The 12,859-nt window shown below is 36.3% G+C and overlaps 1 protein-coding gene across 2 annotated transcripts in view; it reads left to right on the forward strand.

The window, feature by feature from the left end:
* The window catches only part of CSMD3 (CUB and Sushi multiple domains 3), a 1,244,673-nt gene that overhangs the window by 558,365 nt on the left and 673,449 nt on the right, over nucleotides 1-12,859 (forward strand). The gene's annotated exons all lie outside the window — the stretch shown is intronic.

The raw sequence follows: 12,859 nt of genomic DNA on the forward strand, positions 1-12,859 counted from the left end.
TCTTATTCAATCCTGAATACAAACTGATTGAGACACAATTATCTCCATTTTAGAAATGAAAAAGTAAGACATAAAGAGAAATAACCCTTTCCCAAGTTCAAATACTTGAAAAATGGCAAAGTCCTTAAGACTTCATGGAATGGGGAGAAAAGCCAGATTTCAGAACATTAATGAGAGAATAGAACATGATCAAATGGAAGCAACAGGTATCTTCCACTCGCTTGGCAATGGCAAAACCAGAGTAAGAAGAAGAGAGAAGCTAGATGCTTTTCAGGTTTAAATAAAACTTTTCTGTTGCAGGTAGATGTGTACTCATGGACTATCTAATTTTCAAAGGCTTTGGCAATGACATATGGTGAAATAACATTAAAAAGAAATAGTGAAATGGGGATAATAAAATAAGGCAAAATAGTTCCATGTTCCTAAACAAAAGTTTATATATAAGTTAGTAGACAAGTTTTAAGAATGTTAGACTTAAATATGACAACTGCTGAACAAACAGGGAAACCTTTTTTTATACAAAAACTGTTGTCTATGAAATACATGTATAACAATGACACAGAAAAAACCAAAATTTTTCCTGGCTTCGAGTTCTGAAATGCCTTGCATTATTTTTTTATAAAGTAGACACTGAATGATAGTTATTGTGGAGTAACTTTCATCAATGTTCAGGCAATGAATAGGACAGTAAACTGTAACAGGTTGATTTTTTATGGTGTCCTCCACTCAAGACAAATTTATAGTTATGAAGGACAACATAGTGAAAATCATGGCTTCAAATGGTATGATCCAAGTATCCTGCTTCAGTTTTTCATAAATTAGATGTGTGCACTTTTTGATGGCAAAAAAGAATGGAAAAAATAGTAGATTCAAGAAAAAAATATTAATGTTAATGAATGTTTTCTTCACACAAGAAGAAAAGTTATAGTCAGATCATGGAATTTAAGGTCTACATAAAGTAAGATTGAGACTATAAACCATCTTTTTCATTCAAGACTCTCATTTCAATAAAAAGAATGAATCATATTTATTATGACTGTAAATTGTTCAAAGACAGAAATAATGTTACATTATTTTGTTATGTTTTATAAACCCTATAGCAGAAAGAGCAGCTTTGTACTGGCTTCAATCTCAAGGAATATTCATTGAAAATTAATGTATAATTATTTTTCTTTGATTCCAAGATGTATGATGATATATATCAACATTAGTGGATAGGCACAAAATGTGCATATTCAATATTTATATCTTGATGTTATTTCATCTAAATTTTACATCTTTTCTGCAGACACCAATCATTTATACATAGCTTTATTCATTCCTTGCATGCAGGCCTATGTGTGTATGGTTTATAAAGTACATTTGGCTATTAGAAATTACTGGCTCTGGTGCTGGAAACAGTAATGGAAGGAACATGCTGAAATAGTAATTGAAGTTTTAAAATGACTATCCGCAGTGAGTCTGAACAAAGAATAGTTTTCATGTCTCATGGGTACTTGGATAGAATAAATATGCTTTTTCCCAGACAGCGGCATAAATAGCAGTATCAGTGCACTGCACCTTTGAGAGGTTATTAATATAGCTGCTGTCTATGTATTGCATGGTTGAGCAATCAAGAAATGGTGATTTTAAAGGGACTGAAAGTTCACACAAATAACAAATTATGAATTAAAAGAGAAAGAGCAATTTAGAAATTAATATTAATGGGTTTTACACAAACCCAGACAATAATTTTTATTTCCTAAATGGGATATGTATACGAGATATTTGCCAGTATACAGTTATGGATATAACTATTCTTTTGTTGGTAATGCAGTAGATATCCAAAAGCTGGAGTTTATGCAAATAAGCAGGCTTATGCACTTGAAAAATAAGTATAAAGTTTATTTTTAAATATTTGTGATGTTTGAAGAAACATCATTCATTGGAGAACTGATAATTTGTTGACTAGGAAGTATTTAAGAGAGTTAATATTTATAGATTAGACAAAATTTTTGACTAATTTTCAATCAATATTAGTTTGGATGGTCCAAGTAACCAGTTTTTATCTGTCAAGACACAAGGGCATGAACCACTCATAAGAGTAATGTAAGAGGTGATTAAGGAAGGATTAGAAAAGAAAAGAAAGATGAATGTACTGGAAACAGGTAAAAGTCAGGAGTCACCTTGAATTCCATCATTCAATTAATTATTTAATTACATGTTATGCAGTTATTAATATATTTACCTATTTTGGATTCCACAAACATTAGTAAACATCGGTACACATGCCAAATTAATACTATGCGGGCCACACAGCATGTATGGTTTTAATTATTTTGTATTATTTATAAGGCATAAACAGAAAAGTAGGTAATATAAAATAGACTATTTTGTTTACAAGAGAGGTGTAATTCTCTGCAAAATTCAGATGAGAAATATTATTTCCATGTTTGGAGATTGTCACACCTTGAGATGGCAGAGCAGAACTCAGGAATTGTTTTAGATTTCAACATAGGAAGTTAAAAAGCATTCCAAATATAGAGGGTATGTCACAAGTGAAATCACAAAGTAAATTGACATGTTCTGGGGAACTAGGTGGGGGAAGATGGGCATTCTAGTTTAGTTAGGTCTATATATGAAAGAATATAAAGTGAGGTAAGTTAGGAAGGGTTATGTTATATATTTCCTCCCTTGAGATTTTTTTGGAAGCACTCCACAACTTTCATTCCGGTCATCACCATTCTATATGCTACAACTGACTCATATGTTTTTGTTTGAACTATAATTTATCATTTGTATTGCTGGCAGACTAATCCCATCAAAATCTCAATTTTGATATGTCCCAATAATATTCAAAGACCCTGTTTTCTTTCTGAGAGCCAGTAAAATGAGACAATCAAGAATGTGAACTCAGGTATCAGAGTACACCAGTTCAAATAGTTGATCTTCTACTTAAGTAATAAACTCTCTTCGTAATTATCAGATACCTTATCTGTAAAAGAGAGTTCCAGTACATTAGGACCTACTCCATAGGGAGTTAAGAATTTGTATGAGGATGCAATGATGTAATCTGTATTAAAAACCTCAAGAATATGGGCTGAAGCACAGACACTTAATAGATTGAAGTGATAGTGGTTGGGGTGCCACACTAAATGTTAACTCCTTAATTCCCATAATCGCCCATAATCTGTCTCCATGCAGTTAGTTCTCTAATTCTCACGAGAAGTTTATCCCAGGATCTCCATACCGAACCAAACCACTGTCCTAATTTTCATATACGTGTGATTTGTCCTGAATGAAAGCATACCTATTGACCATATTCTGCCCACCCACCTTTCAAAGTCTTACTCACCTTTCACCTCCTCAAAACTTCTCTCCTATTTTCATTATCCTTTATCCCTCACTTCTTTACTCCTACTTCATTTTTACTCTCTTCACCACACAATTTAGCATTTAATTCTATTCTCTTTGGCAGTGATGCCTCAACATTTTTTTTTTAAGATTTTTTAAATTTATTTTGACAGAGATCACAAGTAGGCAGAGAGGCAGGCAGAGAGAGAAGGAGGGGAAGCAGACTCCCCGCGGAGCAGAGAGCCCGATGTGGGGCTGGATCCCAGGACCCTGGGATCATGACCTGAGCCGAAGGCAGAGGCCCCAACCCACTGAGCCACCCAGGCGCCCCATGCCTCAACATTTTATGCACAATACACTTGCTCCCTCAACCAAAATCACCTTAGAAATAACAGAATAATCAACATTCTTATTGTGCTTGAATTTTCATTGATCTCTTTTGAATATTGCCAAGAAGAGGACACTAACCAATAAGGTTTATCCATCTATTACCTTCGATTTTAAATGGAAAGATCATAATGAGGTTCAATTCCTTTCTTCATATACAGAAGGAAATGTTGGTATCACAGTTTATTCAACAGGTAATTGCTCTGGCCACAGCTAAGGGCCATGACCCTCATTAATGAATATTTATTAAGGGTTTTGGGGGTCTTAAAGTTTTCAAAATTCTCTCACATATGTGTCAGGTTCCTACTCATATTTAACTCTTCTTCACAGGGTTGAGTCCAGTGACCATTATCCTTACATTTTAGTGTGTACGATAGTTGTTAAATAGACTTTTTGAACAAATATTATGGGGAAATTAGTTAATTATAACAAACAGTTTAAAAAGATAGTAATGTGCTGATTGTAACCAGAAAATTTGCCTGGTGGAAGACTTCCTGTTATGCAAAAGCAATTAGAGAATTTTGCCCAAGAGCAAACCAGAACCTGCTGAAATTTATCAACCAGAAACACATATAGCAGGTGTTTGTCTGTAGCTGTTATTGATGCCTTCTTAGTTTCATGGAATAAGGTTACAGATGAGATGATGCATAATAAGGGTGATATTAGCAATTAATAGAGTGACATATGGTGATGAAGATAGACAGATGGTTTAGATATGGATATTTATCATACAGTCATGTTTCTTGATGGTCTTTTTTCCCCAAAAATAATAGTTTGAAATTTATTATATAATTTTAATAAGCAAATTCATTTTACTGAGCTCTGACAATGAATATATTTTAATGAGAAGATGTCATTTACATGTTGTGTGATGCAGATGATAGTGATGCATTTATGTATATCATCTAAAATTCAAAGCCACCTGAACAATTAAAATTTTGCATTTCAATAATGACCTTCCGACAATTGCTCAGAAATACATTCTTCACATCTTGCCTACCTCACAAATTTATTAGGAAAATATGCAAATAGTTATCAAGTAAATGATTCTGTTTTGTTATATAGTAGGGAGGAGGGGTCTCCATAGTTATCAGTGAGAGCTCTCCATTGGCACCCTCCCATTTCCTGGGTGTATGACCTTGCCTATGTTGCTTAACCTTTCCTGGGCTTTTGTGTGCTTTTTTGGTGATTACTATGGACTTCTTCCAGTTATAAATTCTAAATATTCTTAAGTATAATTATTGCTTTTATAGACTTTAAGATATGTTGAGGTATTTCTTATTAAATGTTTGTCTTGGTCTGGCTGGTATAACAAAAATACCATAAACTGAATGGCTTAAAACAATAAGCATTTGGGGCACCTGGGTGGCTCAGTGGGTTAAGCCTCTGCCTTTGGCTCAAGTCATGATCTCAGGGTCCTGGGATCAAGCCCCACATGGGGCTCTCTGCTCATCAGGGAGCCTGCTTCCCCCCCCTTATTTGACAGATCTCTCTCTCTGTCAAATAAATAAATAAAATATTAAAAAAAAAAAAACAAAAAAACACCAATGAACATTTATTTCACTGTGACCTCTTTCTGTTAAATAAATAAATAAAGTCTTTAAAAAATAAATAAGTATTGCTTTTACTTAGGGCGAAAACTGCAGTTATCAGTCATCAAAATTTTTTGGAGTAGTTTAGAATCTGTGGATCTTTTATACCTCATTTTCTACTAAAGATATGATTTTATATTAAGTTAATGGGTTATTTATGCTCATACATTTCCAACTATTAAGTGTAATTCCATGAAATGTTCATTTTATTTTTTAAAAGATTTTATTTATTTATTTGACACAGAGAGAGAAATCACAAGTAGGCAGAGAGGTAGGAGAGAGAGACAGCGGAACCAGGCTCCCTGCTGAGCAGAGAGCCTCATGTAGGGCTCGATCCCAGGACCCTGATATCATGACCTGAGCCTGAGGCAGAGGCTTAACCCACTGAGCCACCCAGGCACCCCACATATGTTCATTTTAAATAATGTATCCTTAGAAAAATAAAGTTGATTATGATGTGATTCTTGATCCTGCTATATTTTAAGGGCTACAGTTTTGAGAGTTTTTAAATGGAAAATAAAGATATTAATTATTAAAATTAATCAATAGCAATTATAGGTGAGTTGGGAGAGAAAATAAATAGGAAGCAATTCTTTTCGTTTTGGCCCACATAATTCTAAAGCCTTGAGGGTTTTAAATTTAGTGGGTCTAAAGGGGCTGTGCAATGAATAAAGCACAAATGACTAAGGAAATAATAACCTAATAAACAATGGGCATTTTAGCTGAACAACTAGGTAAAAAACCTGAATGTGTTATCTTTATGCAAGGATGAACAAATTGAAAACTAGTAAAATTAGCACAAGAAATTAAAAATTTGCAGGAGAACCTACTTATTTGAAAGGGAATTTCAAAGAATTGTCATAACAAAATGCCTTTTTTGTTGTTTTTTTGTTTGTTTGTTTTTACAGTAAGTTTGTAAGATTCCTCAAAATCCCCTTGTAATGCAGAAAGCCTTGTTTCCTATGTTTGCTGACAGGATGTGCTATTATCACAATATGATGATCTATATGACTGGCTTCCCTTGCCACTAATTCTGATCACATAAAAAGATGGGAGAAGTAAAGATGGAGTGAGGGACTCCCTTACTAAGCTCCTTCATAACACAAACTCACTTTCATCTTAAACTAGCAGGATAGCTACTTTTAGGTAGGAGAGTCTGTAGATAAAATGATCATAGCGTGATCACTAGGATGTCTGACACTTTTTTAAAAAAAATTTTTTTTTAATATAATTTTTTATTTTTTATAAACATATACTTTTATCCCCAGGGGTACAGGTCTGTGAATCACCAGGTTTACACACTTCACAGCACTCACCAAAACACATACCCTCCCCAATGTCCATAATACCACCCCCTTCTCCCAAACCCCCTCCCCCCAACAACCCTCAGTTTGTTTTGTGAGATTGAGAGTCACTTATGGTTTGTCTCCCTCCCAATCCCATCTTCTTTCATTTATTCTTCTCGTACCCACTTAAGCCCCCATGTTGCATCACCACTTCCTCATATCAGGGAGATCATATGATAGTTGTCTTTCTCCACTTGACTTATTTCGCTAAGCATGATACGCTCTAGTTCCATCCATGTTGTCGCAAATGGCAAGATTTCATTTCTTTTGATGGCTGCATAGTATTCCATTGTGTATATATACCACACCTTCTTGATCCATTCATCTGTTGATGGACATCTAGGTTCTTTCCATAGTTTGGCTATTGTGGACATTGCTGCTATAAACATTCGAGTACACGTGCCCCTTTGGATCACTACGTTTGTATCTTTAGGGTAAATGCCCAATAGTGCAATTGCTGGGTCATAGGGCAGTTCTATTTTCAACATTTTGAGGAACCTCCATGCTGTTTTCCAGAGAGGTTGCACCAGCTTGCATTCCCACCAACAGTGTAGGAGGGTTCCCCTTTCTCCGCATCCTCGCCAGCATCTGTCATTTCCTGACTTGTTGATTTTAGCCATTCTGACTGGTGTGAGGTGATATCGCATTGTGGTTTTGATTTGTATTTCCCTGATGCCGAGTGATATGGAGCACTTTTTCATGTGTCTGTTGGCCATCTGGATGTCTTCTTTGCAGAAATGTCTGCTCATGTCCTCTGCCCATTTCTTGATTGGATTATTTGTTCTTTGGGTGTTGAGTTTGCTAAGTTCTTTATAGATTCTGGACACTAGTCCTTTATCTGATATGTCGTTTGCAAATATCTTCTCCCATTCTGTCAGTTGTCTTTTGATTTTGTGAACTGTTTCCTTTGCTGTGCAAAAGCTTTTGATCTTGATGAAATCCCAATAGTTCATTTTTGCCCTTGCTTCCCTTGCCTTTGGCGTTGTTCCTAGGAAGATGTTGCTGCGGCTGAGGTCAAAGAGGTTGCTGCGTGTGTTCTCCTCAAGGATTTTGATGGATTCCTTTCGCACATTGAGGTCCTTCATCCATTTTGAGTCTATTTTTGTGTGTGGTGTAAGGAAATGGTCCAATTTCATTTTTCTGCATGTGGCTGTCCAATTTTCCCAGCACCATTTATTGAAGAGGCTGTCTTTTTCCATTGGACATTCTTTCCTGCTTTGTCGAAGATTAGTTGACCATAGAGTTGAGAGTCTATTTCTGGGCTCTCTATTCTGTTCCATTGATCTATGGGTCTGTTTTTGTGCCAGTACCATGCTGTCTTGATGATGACAGCTTTGTAATAGAGCTTGAAGTCCGGGATTGTGATGCCACCAACGTTGGCTTTCTTTTTCAATATCCCTTTAGCTATTCGAGGTCTTTTCTGGTTCCATATAAATTTTAGAATTATTTGTTCCATTTCTTTGAAAAAGATGGATGGTACTTTGATAGGAATTGCATTAAATGTGTAGATTGCTTTAGGTAGCATAGACATTTTCACAATATTTATTCTTCCAATCCAGGAGCATGGAACATTTTTCCATTTCTTTGTGTCTTCCTCAGTTTCTTTCATGAGTACTTTATAGTTTTCTGAGTATAGATTCTGTGTCTCTTTGGTTAGGTTTATTCCTAGGTATCTTATGGTTTTGGGTGCAATTGTAAATGGGATTGACTCCTTAATTTCCCTTTCTTCTGTCTTGCTGTTGGTGTAGAGAAATGCAACTAATTTCTGTGCATTGATTTTATATCCTGACACTTTACTGAATTCTTGTATAAGTTCTAGCAGTTTTGGAGTGGAGTCTTTTGGGTTTTCCACATATAGTATCATATCATCTGCAAAGAGTGATAATTTGACTTCTTCTTTGCCGATTTGGATGCCTTTAATTTCCTTTTGTTGTCTGATTGCTGAGGCTAGGACCTCTAGTACTATGTTGAATAGCAGTGGTGATAATGGACATCCCTGCCGTGTTCCTGACCTTAGCGGAAAAGCTTTCAGTTTTTCTCCATTGAGAATGATATTTGCGGTGGGTTTTTCATAGATGGCTTTGATGATATTGAGGTATGTGCCCTCTATCCCTACACTTTGAAGAGTTTTGATCAGGAAGGGATGCTGTACTTTGTCAAATGCTTTTTCAGCATCTATTGAGAGTATCATATGGTTCTTGTTCTTACTTTTATTGATGTGTTGTATCACATTGACTGATTTGCGGATGTTGAACCAACCTTGCAGCCCTGGAATAAATCCCACTTGGTCGTGGTGAATAATCTTTTTAATGTACTGTTGAATCCTATTGGCTAGTATTTTGTTGAGTATTTTCGCATCTGTGTTCATCAAGGATATTGGTCTATAGCTCTCTTTTTTGGTGGGATCCTTGTATGGTTTGGGGATCAAGGTGATGCTGGCCTCATAAAATGAGTTTGGAAGTTTTCCTTCCATTTCTATTTTTTGGAAGAGTTTTAGGAGAATAGGAATTAGTTGTTCTTTAAAGGTTTGGTAGAATTCCCCCGGGAAGCCGTCTGGCCCTGGGCTTTTGTTTGTTTGGAGATTTTTAATGACTGTTTCAATCTCCTTACTGGTTATGGGTCTGTTCAGGCTTTCTATTTCTTCCTGGTTCAGTTGTGGTAGTTTATATGTTTCTAGGAATGCATCCATTTCTTCCAGATTGTCAAATTTATTGCCGTAGAGTTGCTCATAGTATGTTCTTATAATAGTTTGTATTTCTTTGGTGTTAGTTGTGATCTCTCCTCTTTCATTCATGATTTTATTTATTTGGGTCCTTTCTCTTTTCTTTTTGATAAGTCTGGCCAGGGGTTTATCAATTTTATTAATTCTTTCAAAGAACCAGCTCCTACTTTCGTTGATTTGTTCTATTGTTTTTTTGGTTTCTATTTCATTGATTTCAACTCTGATCTTTATGATTTCTCTTCTCCTGCTAGGCTTAGGGTTTCTTTCTTGTTCTTTCTCCAGCTCCTTTCGGTGTAGGGTTAGATTGTGTACCTGAGACCTTTCTTGTTTCTTGAGAAAGGCTTGTACCGCTATATATTTTCCTCTCAGGACTGCCTTTGTTGTGTCCCACAGATTTTGAACCGTTGTATTTTCATTATCATTTGTTTCCATGATTTTTTTCAATTCTTCTTTAATTTCCTGGTTGACCCATTCATTCTTTAGAAGGATACTGTTTAGTCTCCATGTATTTTGGTTATTTTCAAACTTCCTTTTGTGGTTGAGTTCTAGCTTTAGAGCATTGTGGTCTGAAAATATGCAGGGAATGATCCCAATCTTTTGATACCGGTTGAGTCCTGATTTAGGACCCAGGATGTGATCTATTCTGGAGAATGTTCCATGTGCACTAGAGAAGAATGTGTATTCTGTTGCTTTGGAATGAAATGTTCTGAATATATCTGTAATGTCCATCTGGTGCAGTGTGTCGTTTAAGGCCTTTATTTCCTTGCTGATCTTTTGCTTGGATGATCTGTCCATTTCAGTGAGGGGAGTGTTAAAGTCCCCTACTATTATTGTATTATTGTTGATGTGTTTCTTTGATTTTGTTATTAATTGGTTTATATAGTTGGCTGCTCCCACGTTGGGGGCATAGATATTTAAAATTGTTAAATCTTCTTGTTGAACAGACCCTTTGAGTATGATATAGTGTCCTTCCTCATCTCTTATTATAGTCTTTGGCTTAAAATCTAATTGATCTGATATAAGGATTGCCACTCCTGCTTTCTTCTGATGTCCATTAGCATGGTAAATTCTTTTCCACCCCCTCACTTTAAATCTGGAGGTGTCTTCGGGTTTAAAATGAGTTTCTTGGAGGCAACATATAGATGGGTTTTGTTTTTTTATCCATTCTGATACCCTGTGTCTTTTTACAGGGGCATTTAGCCCATTAACATTCAGGGTAACTATTGAGAGATATGAATTGTTTTGCCTGTAAGGTGACTGTTACTGTATATGGTCTCTGTTCCTTTCTGATCTACCACTTGTAGGCTCTCTCTTTGCTTAGAGGACCCCTTTCAAGATTTCCTGTAGAGCTGGTTTGGTGTTTGCAAATTCTTTCAGTTGTTGTTTGTTCTGAAAGCTTTTAATCTCTCCTTCTATTTTCAATGATAGCCTAGCTGGATATAGTATTCTGGGATGCATGTTTTTCTCATTTAGTGCTCTGAAAATATCATGCCAGCTCTTTCTGGCCTGCCAGGTCTCTGTGGATAAGTCAGCTGCCAATCTAATATTTTTACCATTGTATGTTACAGACTTCTTTTCCCGGGCTGCTTTCAGGATTTTCTCTTTGTCACTGAGACTTGTAAATTTTACTATTAGGTGACGGGGTGTGGGCCTATTCTTATTGATTTTGAGGGGTGTTCTCTGAACCTCCTGAATTTTGATGCTCGTTCCCTTTGCCATATTGGGAAATTTCCCCCAATAATTCTCTCTAGTATACCTTCTGCTCCCCTCTCTCTTTCTTCTTCTTCTGGAATCCCAATTATTCTAATGTTGTTTCGTCTTATGGTGTCACTTATCTCTCGAATTCTCCCCTCGTGGTCCAGTATCTGTTTGTCCCTCTTTTGCTCAGCTTCTTTATTCTGTGTCATTTGGTCTTCTATATCACTAATTCTTTCTTCTGCCTCATTTATCCTAGCAGTGAGAGCCTCCATTTTTGATTGCACCTCATTAATAGCTTTTTTGATTTCAACTTGGTTAGATTTTAGTTCTTTTATTTCTCCAGAAAGGGCTTTTATATCTCTCGAGAGGGTTTCTCTAATATCTTCCATGCCTTTTTCGAGCCCGGCTAGAACCTTGGGAATCGTCATTCTGAACTCAAGATCTGGCATATTACCCATGTCTGTATTGATTAGGTCCCTAGCCTTCGGTACTGCCTCTTGTTCTTTTTTTTGTGTTGAATTTTTTCGTCTTGTCATTTTGTCCAGAGAAGAGTATATGAGGGGGCAAGTAAAATACTAAAAGGGTGGCAACAACCCCAGGAAAATATGCTTTAACCAAATTAGAAGAGATCCCAAATCGTGAGGGGGGAGAAAGGGGATAAAAAGAGGTTCAAAAAGGAAGAAAGAAAAAAAAGAAAAAAAAAAAAAGAAAAGAATTTTTAAAAAAAAGAAAACACCGAAGAAAAATATAAAAAAGAAAAAATATATGTATTAGATAAACTTTCAGAAAGTGGTTGTTTTCTGTTTCCAGAATTGCTGTTCTTCTTCTCTTCGATCTGCCGATGGATTTTCAGGTGTTTGCAATCTTTAGATAAGCTATCTAGCTGATCTCCGGCTAGCCGAAGTAGTCTCGGCCTGCTACTTCTCGCCATCTTGACTCCTCCCCCGGATGTCTGACACTTTTTATATGAACTCAAAATAGAGAATTGTACAATGTGACATAAAAAAACATGCAGACCTAGGAAAGACACAGACACCAATAGGAAACAAGAGGTCTAGGTAAAACATATAGAGACAAGATTGATGAAAAGGGGAGGAAATTGTTTTTTTGTTTTTTAAGATTTTATTTATTTATTTGACAGAGAGAGATCACAAGTAGGCAGAGGCAGGCAGAGAGAGAGAGGGAAGCAGGCTCCCTGCTGAGCAGAGAGCCCGATGCGGGACTCAATCCCAGGACCCTGAGATCATGACCTGAGCCAAAGGCAGTGGCTTAACCCACTGAGCCACCCAGGCACCCCAAGATGGAAATTGTTAATATTTAAGTTGAGTTTATTTGAAATGTAAGGAATTATAAATTTTACCCTTAATATGAACACACAGAATTTATCACACTTTGGCAGACCTCTCCTTGTATTAAGGTGTAAGCTATGTTTTTCTGTTTAGCTAGTCTGATGGTAATTTTTGTGGATCTAGGTTTAGAGCAACAGCAACCCCACCTCAACAACTGGCCTTGCCTGGCACGTGGCAGATACCCTCACAGATACTTGACTGAATGAATGTTTTGTTTCTCACTAAGCTAGACACAATGTAATAAGCACAGAACAGAATTGAACAAATCATGCCCTTGAGGAATTTATAGTCTCATTGAAAACAGTACATTCAAAATGAAACAACCAGAGAACATCCCTAAGGCCACGGAGGCACAGTTGCATAGACAGTGTTTATGTCATAAAGACAATTTAAAATAAAGGAAGGACAGAAGACAAAAATGAGAATGTTAAC

This window comes from Mustela lutreola, chromosome 3 (genome assembly GCF_030435805.1).
Source record: "Mustela lutreola isolate mMusLut2 chromosome 3, mMusLut2.pri, whole genome shotgun sequence".
Lineage (NCBI taxonomy): Eukaryota > Metazoa > Chordata > Mammalia > Carnivora > Mustelidae > Mustela > Mustela lutreola.